The sequence below is a fragment of the Gossypium arboreum genome, chromosome 2 (genome assembly GCF_025698485.1).
Source record: "Gossypium arboreum isolate Shixiya-1 chromosome 2, ASM2569848v2, whole genome shotgun sequence".
Lineage (NCBI taxonomy): Eukaryota > Viridiplantae > Streptophyta > Magnoliopsida > Malvales > Malvaceae > Gossypium > Gossypium arboreum.
Window position 1 is genome coordinate 38,527,604 of NC_069071.1, and position 16,652 is coordinate 38,544,255.

Below are 16,652 nucleotides of genomic sequence, written 5' to 3' on the forward strand. Positions count from 1 at the left end.
TGCCAACCATAATTTACTTATTTTATCAATACTTTCACAACCTAAATGACTCTCATAAGACATCCTAAGTACATGCCATTACCAATACTCAACATACATTACTTCATTGAATTCGGGATTGGCCTGGGATGCTGATTCAACGGTCTAACCTTAACCTGCGCACGGAAAAAAACCGTACGCTGAGTATACACTTAGTGGTATTTCTATAACCCGAACACTTAAACAATTATAAAACATATTAATTTATATATATTGAACTATTCAAACTCAATGAGTATTCAAACATTCACTTTCCAACCAATGTTTTGGTCTACTTTAAATTCAAAATCATTTATTATTTTTCAATAGCAATTAATCAATCAGTAATATTCATTAACAATCAGTCAATCAGAACAATTATTTTTTTTCAGTAACAGTCAGTTATTCGGTAACAATCAATTATTCAATAATAATCAGCTATTCAGTATCAATCAATTGATCGGTTATCCAGTAACAATCAATTATTCAGTAAAAATCAGATATACAGTAACAATTAAATTATTCAATAATAGTCGATATTTTCAGTTCCTTTATTTATCCCTATTAACATGACTCGGACCTAGATGGATACACAGATCCAACCAACACACCAAGACAAAGACATAATGCCTCATTGGTGAAGCCGAACAAGATAACAATAACGAGAGAAGACGGTTCACGAGTACCTCATCGGAACAAATCCGAATAAAGAATAAAGGCAAGACACAAGTACCTCATCGGAACGAATCTGAAATAGTAAGAATAACAGTAACAGTAACAATATTTGACACACAAAGTGTCGAACCTAATGAAGAATGATATAAGATAAGATGAGTCGGCACATAAGTGCCTAATCAGTAATCCGGCAAAAACCCGTACTCTTCCATATCCTATGGCATGTCAACTATATCCGACTAGCCCGACTAGTTAATAGGGTATTTAATTCACTTTTCAGTTTTCAATTAATTCATATTTTAATTAATTAACTATATATTTTAAATTCAATATAATTTCATTCACTTTTCACTAATAAATATTCAATTTCACAATAATCACATTTTTCTATCAATTTCATCACACTTCCAACTACATATAATTTCCAATATAACAAATATTTATTATTCAATTTCCACATTAATATTCATTTCAATTCAAACATTCACATATATTCATAAATCAATTCAATATAATCAATATTGAATCCAATTCAAATAATCATCTCAAAACACCTACTACATAAATATATTAAATAATAAATCCAACAATTTAAGAATTAAGTTCGGATTATAGAAATACAAACCATAATTTCCGAGCTAACTCCCATTGTCTTCGTCATTTCCTTACTTAGCCAAGATTTCCCGAGACAACATTAGCTACGGAAATTAAAACAATTAAATATCAATACACTAACATTCAATTTTCACATTAAATATTTCAATTTCTATCCAACTTTTGCCATTTAGTCCTAACTAAATTTATCCATTTTATACCTCAATTTATACCTTATTTCTATTCAAATTCTAACTAAACTTAAACTTTAACAACAAATTTTCAGCATAAAAATCATAATTTCGAATTCTTTCAATTTAGTCCCTATTATACAAAATTTATTCTATTAATTCAATCCCCGATTCACACCTTTACTCACTAAAATTTAATGTCTAAAAATCTAATATCTTTCAAATTTTCAGCACATACTTAATAATATTTTGTTCTAGTCTCATATAAACTCAAAATTATAAGAAAATGACTTAATTTAACTTACCAATTTGAAATTGAACCTTGAAATCCTTAAATTTCTTCTTTTCTTTTCTTTCGCTTCGTCCCTATTCTGTTTCTATTTCCTTTCTTTTGTTTCTTTAGTTTATATATATATATATATATATATATATATATATATAATATAATATAATATAGTTAAAACATAAAATATATTTATTATATAATAATATAATAATATATTAAACATAAAAATCTTAGATTTTCTTTATGATAAACCGCCTCAATTTATAGTTTTTGTATAATTGCCCTTTTAGTCCTTTTTATTTTCTTTTAATCTATAATTCAACTTTTACCCCTTATTCAATTTAGTTTTTTTAATTACTCTTAATTAAGCTAAATTCACTCAATTAAACTCTAATTAACCACTCGACTAACTTCAAAAATATTTTTAATAATTATTTACTAATCCATTTTTCAGAAACAGAGACCCGAAAATACACTTTTCTGATAATCTTAAAATTCGGGTCGTTACAAATATAATTGGAAGTTCGTTAATGGATCCTTGAAGTCCTGTAATGAAGAAACACCATTAAACAAATTTGAGTTAGGGTTAGTTAAAACATAATCACTCCACACTTTTGTATGGGTATTTTCTTGCTTTTTATTTTCCTTATCCACTTGAGGACTCTCCAATTTTAATTCATATGGATTTTCACTCAGCAAATTTGGACCATCAAGTAGACTTTTATCACTCAAGGTCTTTTTTTCTCTATATATTTTCACATGATTCTTCCTCACTTCCCATATCCCCGTTTATATTATGAAGTTCAATTCAGTACAATATATCTTAATAGGAGAGCCTAGTTTCAAGGAAAAAATTCTCATTATCATCTTTTTCTAGTTCACAAAGTTCTTCATTACAAATTTTTTTTCCACTAGAGTAAAAGTCAACAAAAGGTGCAAAGTCATACTTACTTTCTTTTCTAGTTGGATATTTAATTGGACATTGGAAACCCTCATGATCTTTTTAACTACACCAATAACATTTCACAACAAGTGAAAGATCAGTTGTACTCCTCCTTTCATTTGGCCATCTCATCTTAAAGTACTCATCAATTGATCGGTTAACTTGAACATGATGTTGACATTTCATTTTGACCTCTCTGTAGCAATGAGAAGGAGCGTAATGCTTTCGCGTCGATTGCTTCAACTCTTCCCATGTTTTAATTACCCTTTCATAGTTTCTTTGACGATTAATTCCAAGTTGAATCCACCAACTCAACGCATAATCTGAAAATCCACGAGTCACCAATGAGTCTTTTTCTGTTTTCGAGCATTTATAGTAACGGAACATAAGTTCAATTATTTATTCCCACTCACAATAGGCTTCGGGATCCTTATTTCCATGAAATTTTGGAATTGAAAACTTTAGTTTAGCCGAAAAAGGCTGACCACAATCATGAGTACCCAAAGTTTCATCAGTGTGACGATATCCTCGTCTACCAGTATTAGAATGAATATGAGGTTGTTCATTGTCTCCATTATCATCACTATCACGAGCACAAGACTGTTGGTTCGAAGAAGTCTCCAAATGAGTAACAACTTGATTCAACATTTGAATTTGATTAGCAAGCCAAGTAAAGCTCCTTTTTTTGTTCCATCCGAAACTTAGTCAAATTGGCCTTAAATGTATCACATACCTCATTCAATTGTTGATGTTGAAATTTTACCATCCCCACAATATTCTCAAATGTAACATCTTGTTCTTTGTCATCAGATGGTATCGTATCATGGTTTTTACGATTACGAGTGTCACAAGTCATTGTGAAAGCTTAGAAAAACACAACACTCAAAAGAAAAATTAAGCAAACCTTACCTTAGACACTCAAAAATAAAAAAAAATAAAATAAAATTCTTACTGAGGCAAGAATTAATCTTATGAGTCTTTTAAAAGTGTCTATATCAATCAACCAAAATGTATTAGAATCAAACTAATAAAGCAAACCTAAAAGCACTATGAGTCCAAAATCGGCTAGACACCAAAGAATTGTGTTGCATGGAGAAAGGAATGTGTAACGTTCTATAACCTACTAACACAAGAAACAATAAAGTGTTTGAATGCGTATAGGAATAATAAAAGAAAAAAAAATAAAAACCTAAGGATAAGAGTTAATGAAAATCCTTGAAACCCGAAAACCTGAAAAATTGCGAAGCAACTTGACAAACTTCATCTAAGGTGTTCTCAATTTCCAAAAATCACAAAATTTAAACTAAACCATCCTAAAATATTTTACATTTTATCTGGAAATTTTTGGCACAAAATTCAACCCATAGATATTTTTATTTTTATTTTTTCTTATTTTTCTATTTTCTATTTTTCCACTTTTTTGATCACTTTTTTTGTGGAAAATATTTTCTTATATTATAAAATAATGCCAAGAAATAGTATGTAAAATTTTAGATCATTTGAAAATTTTTTACCAATTGAAAAATATTTTTTCCTGAAAACTTTCTAGGTAAAAAAATTATTTTTGAGGCTGTCTACTGGAAATTAGTTTATAAGAACACAAAAAACACCCAAACACCCAAATTTGATACCAAATGGTACAAAATGAGTGTGGATAAATGCAGAAGCGGATCATAAAGTTTGTTCAAGTCACAGATTTGACTTAGGGCTCTAGATGTTAGGAAAGAAACTTGGATTTTGGCACACCCTAAAACGTAGTCAAATCCAAATCAGATAAAACAATTAAAATAAATAACTAAGATAATTAAAATAGAATAATAAATCTACAATTAGAACAATAAGGAAAAAAATAAAGAAGATAGATAGAAAGATAAGACGTGGTTTGTAGAAGTCTTAAGAAGTCTTGGAAACACAAAGAATCCACAACCCCTTCAAGCGGATCTAATTTCCTCTCTAAGAAAGAAAACTTGGTAAGAAAAAGTTTGAAGATGATACCCACAATCAAAAAAGATTGTTAAAACTCTTCTGAAAGAAACTCAAGAGAAATTCTTGAAAAGAAAACTCAATGAGAATTTATTAACTCAAAAGAGAAGTTGAATAATAATGAATTATATCGATTAAACTTTCTTATTGATATAAAACTCCTAAATAACTTGAACTGCTTAATAATTATTAAAAATTCGGAATAATAAAATAATAAGTGCTAATAAATACAAAATTGGGATCACATACAATAAAAATTAAGCCTAAAACCTGAACCCAGTATGATTTAAACTCGTATTAAAAGCCCAAAACTCATAATTTCCACTATAATCCTGTTCAGAAATTCTACTTGCATAGTCATCACTAAAATGAACATAACTTGAGCTCCCAAACTCAAAATCGAGTGATTCAAAGTGTGTTTTAAAGCTAAGAGATATATCTTTAAACACCATGCAGACATCTTAACCAAGAAATTCCTAGATCCCATCCAAAAATTCATTGTAAGTCAACTAATCTTTTCATTTTCAAAATAGGCAGCTTCGATGAATGGAATTTAGGGTGAGTTTGGATGGGAGGTGCGTTTACCTGCGGTTAGTGTAAAAATAGTGGTGGTGGTGAGATTAGATATTGTAGCAATACTGTAGCATGAGACAAAAAGTAAGCTAAACACACCACACTACACCGCATCGTCGTCCCAAACCCACCCTTAGTAAATTTCACCCCATTCGTGCATGTATCATTCCCCCTTTCCTCGAAAAGATTCATCTTTGGATCTTGTCTTTGATCGAATCTTGGTTTGTTTGCTTGGCCTTTGACATTATTGTTGAGCCTTGAGGTATTGTGAGCACATCATCCGTGGGTCTGAAATTTGGCCTTGAGACTTGCATCACCATCTCTACTGCATTCTGACTAAATAGTACAAATTCTGCCTCATACTCAACCACAGTCAATTCGCCCTACACCAAATTTATGAATTCACATTTGTAAGCTTCCATATATTGTTTGCCTATAAATTTATTCTTAATGTTTCAAGGAAGAAGCCCCAAGCCAATTGGTTCATAGTAGTTCCCTTCTTTATAGTGTTCCACCAACGATAGGCTTCACTAGTGAGAAAGGACACAGTGCATCCCAACTTCTCTTCCTTCGTGCAGACCATTTGCTCAAGGATTTTATCAACACATTCAAGCCAATATCCTGCCTTGGCTCGATTTGCTCCTTTAACACCTCTGAATTCCTTGCCAGCCAGAGCTCGCAGACATTTAAGTGGAAATCCTTTACTAACTAGAGCAGCATTATTACCAGCGACATGTTGGGATGCCCCAATCATGGCTTGTACCAGTAGTTCGAATCTTTCATCTAGAACATTTTCCCTAGGAGGTCACACAGGTAACATCGAAGTCCTGTCACCCTCTGAAGGGTTCGTAGCTCCATTAACACAGTTTGCATTCACATTAACTTTTTGGGAGGCATTTTTCTTACTCTAAATGTAAATAAGACACAAGGTTTAAGCATGTACTGTAACAGTCCATTTTCAGTGAAATCAGAACAGTGGTTTCGGGACCACAAATCCAAGGTCAAAAAAGTTTATTTTATTATTATTTTAATGTCTATAGCATGACAGTAGAGTCATATGAAAATTTCGTTAAGAAATTTTACCGTTTGTATGCTCAATTTGTGAAGAAGGTCTAAATCGCGTAAAATGTAAAAGTTACATTCTATAAGCTAAAGGTGTCTAATGGTTATAGAATTTTCAAGTTGAGGTCCTTATGTGGTAATTAGAACATCTTATTGTTGATTGGACATTTATGGACACTAAATAGGTGTTTTATATGTTAATAATAATAAGGTTAAATAAGTAATTTAATAAGTAAATTAAGTAAAATAATGAAAACAAAAGTGTTGTCCTCCTAAATGCATACATCCACTAAAATTTAAGCTTAGAAACCTCCATGGAAGCTTGTTAGATTCGACTAAGCTAAACTTGGTGCATGGTGAGTATTTTTTATTCCGTTTTTAATGATTTTTATGTTTTTGGAGTCGTAGCTTAATCTAGCTAGCCTAGGGACTAATTTGAAAAATTATTAAAGAATTAGGGTTTCACCACTGTTGAATATGTATATGTTTTGAATTTTAATGGTAGAAAATGAATGGTTATTGTTAGATAAACAACATTTGTTAAGTAATTTCAAATGAAATTGCAAATTAAGGGTTAAATTGAGAAAAGTGAAAAATGATGTGGCAAATGTGTGAATTAATGAAATATGTGGGTTTCTATAAGCTTGTATGAAATTCGGCTAGTATGGATGTGGATTAAATTGCATGAACTTGCATTTTTATGAGCTAGGGACTAAATTGTAAAGAAGTTAAATGTTAGGGGCAAAATGGTAATTTTACTAAAATAAGAATTATGGATTAAATTGAATAGAATGATGCTTAAAATAGTTAATTTTGATTATATAGATCAAGACAAGCAACGTACTGAATTAGATCAAGGAAAAGACAAAGTTATCGATTAGACGATCATTTTCGTCGTTTGAGTTCAAGGTAAGTTCTTGTAATTAGAAAATTGAGTATTTATATATATACTTATTTGAAACGTGCATATGTGAATTTAGAAATTCAAATATATGTCTATTGAATGCCTATTAAATGAGGGTTGAAGATTACCAAGTCCCGTTTGAACCTTAGGAAGTCGTATGATACAAATGACATGTCATTAGGGTTGCCAATTTGGTTGAGATCCTGCATGTGTTACGGACTCACCATAGCTCGTGTGAGCTTACCGATTTGTAGCTCATAAAAGCTTACCGATTCTCAATTCGTGTGAGCTTACCGTTATTTTAGCTCAAAAAAGCTTACCGTTTATAGCTCGAAAGAGCATACATGTACAGTAATTGATGGATTACCGTTTAGTACACCTCGTGTGTACTACCCATGTATCTAACAATATTCTAAATGGCTCAACGGGTACAATCTAGTTACAGATCATATGAGTTCAATATAAATTAGCACAGATGATACATGAATTATATGAAAATGATATTTTATGATATATTGAGCTATGAAATGGAAGATACATGTATATGAAGCTTACTTGATTGTTGTATTCATCCATATTATTTGATGGTTATATGTGCTTTACATGACTAACCTATGGGTAAATATATGTGCTTAGGCATTTGACAAATTGAGTGGGATATACTATGTTTACTTATCTAAATTGTGATTAAATGGTAAGTTTAATTATATGTTATATAAACTTACTAAGCTTAATTACTTACTCTATTTGTTTTCTCGCGTCTTATAGAGTCTCGAAAGCTCACTCGGGTTGGAAGTCATCAGAGATCTCATCACACTATCTATCGGCTAGTTTGGTACTTTTGGACTTTAAGTATTTTGGTTATATGGCATGTATAAGCCATTTGGCTAATGAAAGCCTATATGTCTTAGTTATGTATTTGGCCATTTAATGTGGTTTGAATTGCTATGTATTGATATGTATATATATATGTGGTTAGCCTTATAATGTATGGAATGTCTTGAAAATGCCCTGATTTTGATTTGGTAAATTGAGTACCATATTGTTGAGAATGAAGAAAGGCATTATGTGTTAGGAACAAAAGTTTATATGTGCATTTGACCATTTAAGTAGTTTTTGGAAGTAATATAGGCATGTTTTCAAATGGCCAATTGTGATGCTTGAGAATATTATGGTTGTTGGTATGATATTGCATGTTTCAAGATTGATTTTGGTTAGTTTGAATGCCTATTGATGATATGGTCTTATGCTATTTGATGTGTTTAGGTTGATGCAAATTTGGGTGAGAAATGTGGCTTGGAATATAGCCTATTTTTGGTCCACAAGGGCAGAGACACGGGCGTATATCTCAGCCGTGTGTGACACACGGCCATGTGACACGACCGTGTATCCCCTGTAATTTCTTTAGAAAAAAATTCAGTGAGTTACACGGGTTGATCACATGGGCGTGTGGTTGGCCTTGTGACCCAAGTCAGTGAGTTACAATGGGTCGGACACAAGCTTGGACACAACCATGTAATCCCATTTCTCAAATGCCCACACGGCCTGAGACATGGGCGTGTCTCTTGGTCGTGTGAAACACATGGCCTGGCCACACGGGCATGTGTCCCTTGCACTTTGAAAATTTTCAATGTTTTCTCAAAATTTCTTTGAGTTCTCAATTTAGTCCCAATTTGTTGTTAATGCTTGTTTTAAACCCCGAGGGTTCATTTTAGGGACTATATGATTGAACTTGAATGATAATTGCTTGAATATGTGACATGAATATGAAAATGTATGATTATTTAAGTGATAAGTCTGGTAATGCTCCATAACCCTATTTCAGCGACGGATACGGGTTAGGGGTGTTACACGTACAGTTATACATCCTAAACTTTAACAAACATATTTGTAAACAAAGTTCACCAAATCATATCTGCAAACATAGTTCGCCAAAAGACATTCATTAGGAAGGTGAGTAGCAAAGAGTGATCCAAAGTAATCCTGCAAAAGAAAGTAGCTAAACCAAGGGAATGTATTTTCCCAGTCCTACCCCAGTTAACAAACAACCATACATAGCACTTATTTATAACCTAGTGAACCTTACCTACCAACCTGGCGAACCTAATTGTTAGGATAATTAACCTGGTGAACTCTGATACCAACAAATATAACACCCCATATCTGGTCTAGTCGTCGAACCTGAGCTATGTAACGTCACATTAGCACCTAAGTGACTCTCTATTAACACCCATCCTAACCTCCATCACACCATAATATAAAACATAAAATATGTCTAAAGTTATTAATGTATAGCAGAATGTCATACAAGTACTTTCATCAAAACTCCAAAACTAACTACCATTCAATATTGTTAGCATACAACTAAGGGCTCACAACTTATGAGGGTTCTCAAAATTATGAGGGTTCGCATATATAACAAGTAAGGGTTTGCATGATTATGAGGGTTCACATACATAATAGGTAAGGGTTCGCATGTCAGTTCGTCTAGGGTTTGCTTATCGATTTTCATAAGGTTTGTAAAATAATTTACATTAAGTTTTTTCATTTCACAAAGGTTCTAAGTTTACCTAAACAAGGTTGGTCTTACAAATAGGGTTTGTAACAGTCCGATTTAGACCCTAATCAGAACGGTGGTTTCAGGACTACGAATCTGAGTCAGAAAAATATTTAAAAATTATTTTATGTGTTTATTCTGTGTGAATTTATATCTGTGAAATTTTCGTGATTTAATTTTGTTGTTTAGGTACCCGATTAAATAAAAGGACTTAATTGCATAAATTGAAAATTTGGTAGTTTAATGTATAAGGGGCTGAATTGCTATTGGCTTTATAAATAGAAGCCTTTAAGTGGTAAATAGCCCATTTACATATTGAATGGACAGTAATAGACATATATTATATGGTTTCGTTATAATTTTATTAAGGTTAAATAAGTAAATTAAACCATAAGTTAATAAAAGATATATTATAACATAAAACATAAATAAAAAGAAAAAAGAAAGTCATGTTCATATTATTTCACCATTGCTAAAACTAAAACAAAAGAAAAGAGAAAAGAAACCTAGGGTTCAGCCAAACATGGGTATAGGGAAATTTTGCATATTTTGTGTTTTGTGCAATAGGGACTAAATTGTAAAAAGTGTAAATGTCAAGGGTAAAATAGTAATTTTCCCATTTATGTGTTTTTGGAATAAATTGAATGAAAATGTGTTTGAATAAGCTTAATTTGAATATGTTTAGATCAAGAACCAAAGAAATCAGATTTGGATCGGAGGAAGTGAAAGTTGTCTACTAGCTATAGCTGAATGTGAATAAGCTTGGTTACTATGTTTCTGAATTTGTTTCGATCGAGTTACGACGTTCGAAAGCCTCATATGAACCTTAGGAATAGTTAGGATACATATGTCAAGACATAGGATTCTGATATATGTGTGCGAGTAAGACCATGGCATCGATATGTGATTCTGATATATGTGTGCGAGTAAGACCCTGTCTGGGACAGTGGATCGATATGTGATTACATGTAAGACCATGTTTGGGATGTTGGCATTGTACGATATGTGTAATTATCCGAGTGCCCTATCCAATTCTGAATGGTTCATTGGGCATCGATAAGTTGTGATCGAAAGTGTAAAATGAGTGGAAACGACCAGGTATGGAATAGTGGACTACCTAACTAAAATAAGGTAAGTAAGTAATTTGGTTATTTGTTGTAAATCATGTATGATGCAAACAAAGGATTTATGTGATCATGATATATGTGTTTGGTCTTATGAATGAATGATATGAATATTATGGAATTGTTTTCTTTGAATAGGTATATACAAGACTATGTATATTTGGCCATATAGATATGTATATATATATGATGTTATATTATGATTTGAGCTCAAGTATATAAGTGTATGTATATTCGGTATATAAATGTTGACATTTTGGCTTGAAGGTTGAATGATAATTAAATTATTTGGATTATAATAGCATTCGGCCAAGCTGGCATTTATGAATGAATGTATATATATATATCTATATAATATGAACTTTATATGGTTGGATCTAATTGTGTTATGATAATATAATTTGTCTTGGTTTAGTTAAGTTGATATTATCATTGGATTGTACCTTTTCTTATGACTTACTAAGCTATAAAAAGCTTACTTTGTGTTTATGTGTGCTTTTTTTTTATAGTTTTCTAGATCAAGTTACGAGCTCAGGGATCATCAGCAAGATCATCACACTATCTACTATTTTGGTACTTTTATAAGTTAAACTCGAATTATGGCATGTATAGGTTGGAATATGTTTCAAATGATGAACTTTGGTTTTGTATAAAGGCAATGCGAAACTGGCTTAATTTCTATGTTTGAATTCGGTTATGCTTGGTTGTGGTTTGAATTCTTTTTAGTTAACGTGTTAAGTACTATGAATGAATGATGTTTGAAATAGGTGTTTTATGCTTTGAAAATGGCTTAACTTCCATGCTTAAATTTGATTTTTTTGGACTATGGTTTAAGTTCTTTTTGGTTATTATGCAACGTGCCATGGTTGGATGATACTTGTAATATCTATTTAGAGTGTCGATGTTGCTTGGTGATTTTGGATATATGCATTAGGTTGATTCGATTATGATATGCATAGATAAACAATTATTTGAATTTTGGTTGTAGTATTTAGTCAATATATTATATGTGATTTGGCAGTAAAGGTTGGTTGATTATGTTCGAACATCATATAACTTTGTCTTGATATGCTCATTATATGGTATGGAAAATGCATGTTTGAATATATATATTAGTTAAATGACTATGACTGAAGTAATGGCATTCAGTTATGAGATGGGAGATATGAATATTATTTTTGAGCCACCTATGATTCAGTACTTGTGAATATACATGTAATAAAGTGGTTTGATGTAATATTTGAATTATATGTTTACAAGATAAAATGATTGGAATTTGGGAAATTGGTTGTGATCTATGTTCGTTGATAAGTATGATATATATATTTAGTTATATGTATTTGGTTACCATGACAAAACATTCATTTAAGTTATAAAAGTTAGCTTCATAAATGAATTATTACATGGTATTAGCATGCATAAATGTTCGACATTATTATGTGACTTATGTGGTTGTTTTTGAACTAAATATTCGGCACTAATTGGGTTAGTCACCCTATAAATATATATATGAGGATATTTGTTTTTATAATGTATTGACATGTGATTTTAAGTATAAATTCAATTGATATTAGATATTTCAATGATGCTTGAGTTTGAATTGAGTAGTAATATCACTAGTTAATATGAAAAGTCAATGTATACTCACGTATTATAAAAGTTGGATAATTATTTAGGCTTATGTTTTATCTTTGTTAAAATCAGATATGCTTTAAAGTTTTGAATGATATATTTTATATTGTTGCATAATAATGATATGGCTGTATATATAAGTATGATATGAAATGTTTCAAATTCAAGAGTTGTGTTAATTTATGAAATAAATTTTGACCGATCTTCAAGACTTGTTCATGTGTATATATAATTGTTCGGAATTGTGCTTATATTCTGTAATGCCTTATGATCCTAATCCGGCGACAGATACGGGTTAGGGGTGTTACAGGGTTTGTAAACATAACAATTCCTTTAAACAGGGTAAGGTGCGTGAACTGCCCCTACACATTCAGATTTCATGAACTTGGTTCGCAAGGTTTTCTCCTATTTTGTATTATCAAAGTTCATTAAAGGTTCTCTTGAAAGCAGTTCACTAATTGTTAGGGTTCACACCTTGCCACTTCATAGTAACTTTGGCGAATTCTTTATTAGTTAGTTAATTTGATTCATTAAATGTTGTTGCTTATGTGATCACTATGCTTAGCAATTAAATTACTTTAATATGAACTTCTGATTTAATAAACATCAAATTAGACTTGGATTATATTCATGTACTTGAAACTCGGATGTTTATAACGTAATATAGGTTCACAAATAAAATCATTAAGAGAAACATAAGGAGTCATAAAGAAAATAACTAAGTCCTAAGACAAACAGTGAAGTCATCAGAAAAATATCTCTAAGCCCATGTTGTTGGTGTATTTTTTAAGGACTTTTTTGAGATCGATTATGAAATCAAAGCTTAAAATTGAAAGTTATGACATTTTCAATTTTAGGAACTAATTTGAGATAAATGCAAAATTTGGAGAATTGTTGTATAGTTGGAATTGAGCTATTATATGACTTCCATATGCTATTAAATGTTAATTGGAATAGTTAATTGAGTTAAATTATGATTTATATCAAGAATTACAACGACCGAAGAACGTACAAGGAAAAGGGAAATTTGTAGCAACCCGATTTAGACCCTAATTGGAACGGTGGTTTCGAGACCACAAATCTGAGTCAGAAAAATATTTTAAAATTATTTTCTGTGTATATTATGTGTGAATTTATTTGTGTGAAATTTTTGTGCTTTAATTTTGTCGTTTAAGTTTCCGATTAAATAAAAAGATTTAATCGCGTAAAATAAAAATTTGGTGGTTATTTTTAGAAGGGTCGAATCGTGGTTGTTCTTTTAATGTGGAGGATTTATGTTGCAATTAGCCCATTGATTAAATGAATGGATGGAATTAGGCATATATTATATGGTTTTGTTATAAATTTATTAAGGTTAAACATGTAAATTAAACATTAAGTTAATATAAGTTATAATATATCATAAAACATAAAAAAAATAAAGCCATTATGTGTTTATATTTGTGTTCTTGTCGAAATAAAAGAAAAGAGAAAGAAAACCTACGTTCAGTCATTCTCAAGCTCGATTCAAGGGAAGTTCTAGCTCGGTTTTTGATAATTTTTATGTTTTTGAGATCGTTGCTAAGTTATCTGCAAAACCTATGCTTGAATTTTTGGTATTGATGAATATTTTAAGTTATGTCATTTTTGAAAGCTTGTGATTTTTGTTGTTTGATGATTAAATATGAAAGATGTGTTTTGGATTAACATGTTTTGTATTGGAGTCTTTGATGATTTGGAGTAATTACGACTAAATTGCAAAAAAAAATAATTTAAGGGACTAAAATGTGAAATAAATGTAATATATGGACTTGTATGAACACTAGGAACATTCAGCCTAACATTGTATGAACACTAGGAACATTCAGCCTAACATGGGAATGTTGAGATTTTGCATATTTTGTGTTTTGTGCAATAGGGACTGAATTGTAAAAAGTGTAAAATGTCAGGGGTAAAATGATAATTTTTCCATTTATGTGTTTTTGGACTAAATTGAATGAAAATATGTTTGAATGAGTTTCATTTGAATATGTTTAGATCAAGAACCAAAGAAATCGGATTTGGATCGGGGGAAAACTAAAGTTGTCGACTAATCTTCCTGTTCTATTTTACATCGTCCGAGGTAAGTTTATAAGCAAATAGACATTGTTAATTTTAATTAAATGCGAACTATGTATATGCTGGAATGAAATATGTGAATGTATATTTATAATAGCCGAATGTATACAAGCTTGGCAACTATGTTTGTGAGTTCGATTCGACCGAGATACGACGTCTAAAAGTCCCGTATGAACCTTAGGAATAGCTAAGATACATATGTCATGACATAGGATTCTGATATGAGATGTGCGAGTAAAACCATGGCATCGATATATGTGTGCGAGTAAGACCACGTTTATACGTTGGCATCGATATGTGATTCCGATATATCTGTGCGAGTAAGACCCTGTCTAGGACAGTGGCATCGATATGTGATTACATGTAAGACCACGTCTGGGACGTTGGCATTATACGATATGTGTGATTATCCGAGTGTCCTATCCAATTCTGAATGGTTCATCGGGCAACGATAAGTTATGATCAAATGTGTAAAATGAGCTAAATGACCAGGTATGAGTTAGCTTAATACCTACTTGAAATAAGGTAAGTAAGTAATTGATATTTGTTACAAATCACTTATGAGATAAATAAAGAATGTATGTGAATTTGAAAGTGTATTCGGCCTTTGAAATGTATATTGTAAATATCTTTGAGATGATGCTTGAATAAGTGTAAATGGGGTAATGTATATTCGGCCAATGTGAAATTGTAAATGGAAGTTATGTCTTATATGAAATTATGATCTTGTTAATAAATGTGAATATGATAGTATAAATTAGTTAGTTAAGTTGAATTAATGTTAACATTGAATTATTTGTTTGTTTATGACTTACTAAGCTATTATAGCTTACTATATGTGTTTATGTTTGCCTCTATTTTATATATTTTGGAAGTTGGTTACGAGCTCGGGGATCTTCAGCAAAGTCTATCACACTATCGACTGTCTTCGGTATTTTATAAGTTCAATATTTGAAGCTATGGCATGTATAGACTAGATTATAGTTGAAATGTTGAATTCTGGTTTTGTATAATTTAAGCCATGCGAAAATGGCTTAACTTCTATGCTTGAGTTTGGTCTTAGTTTAATTATGGTTTTAGTCCATTTTGGTTATTATGCTATATGCCATGGATGATTAGAATTTGTGATATGTGTTTGTGTATTGAGGTTGGTTGATGATTTCAGATGTGTAAGAATGAATTGGTTATGATGTATATTTGATCTTGGTTTGAGCTTATATTGAGAGTGTATCCAAGATATATGATGTTTGTGAAGTTTGTTATGTGTTTCGGCCATATGGTATATAATGGTTGCTAATCGAGCTAAGATATATCATGTATTATCTAGATAAAAATCAAGATATATCATGGGGTAAATTTGGTGTTCACTTATGGACTATATTAATGATATGTATGATACTTGTTTTGTTGTTATGGTAAGTCGGACATATTGGGACTTAGATTTATATAAGGAGATTGGATTAATGACTAAAGGATATGTGTGCTTTGCTATTTGATCATGATATGTTAGTTGAGCTCTTATATGTTTTTACATGTATATATATGCACTTATATTATGGTTGATATGTGTATATGTATGGCTATATAAATTCGTTAGTTATTTGTAAGCTTATGAATATGTACAAATGAATTGTGTCAGCCGTATAGATAAGGAAATGAAATGGGTTTTATATATAACCTTCGGTAATGTTGGTTTTGCTTATGAATTTAGGTTATTAATTTGTACAGATATGACATGAATTATTTGAGTGTAATGATACTGATTAATTAAACAAGGTAACTTGTTTGATTCAGACTTATAATTTCGAATACCATAGTTATTAAATAACTATATGGGTTGATTATTGGTAATTATGGAGCATGCACAATTTGTTGTTAAAATGTACATGGGCATTAGCTATAAAATTGTTTTGATACTCAGATAATAAGTGAGTTGGTTGATATATGCTCGGTATATGATATGAATTTTCAATTTAATAATTTGAAATTTTAAATAAGATGAGAGTGTTCATG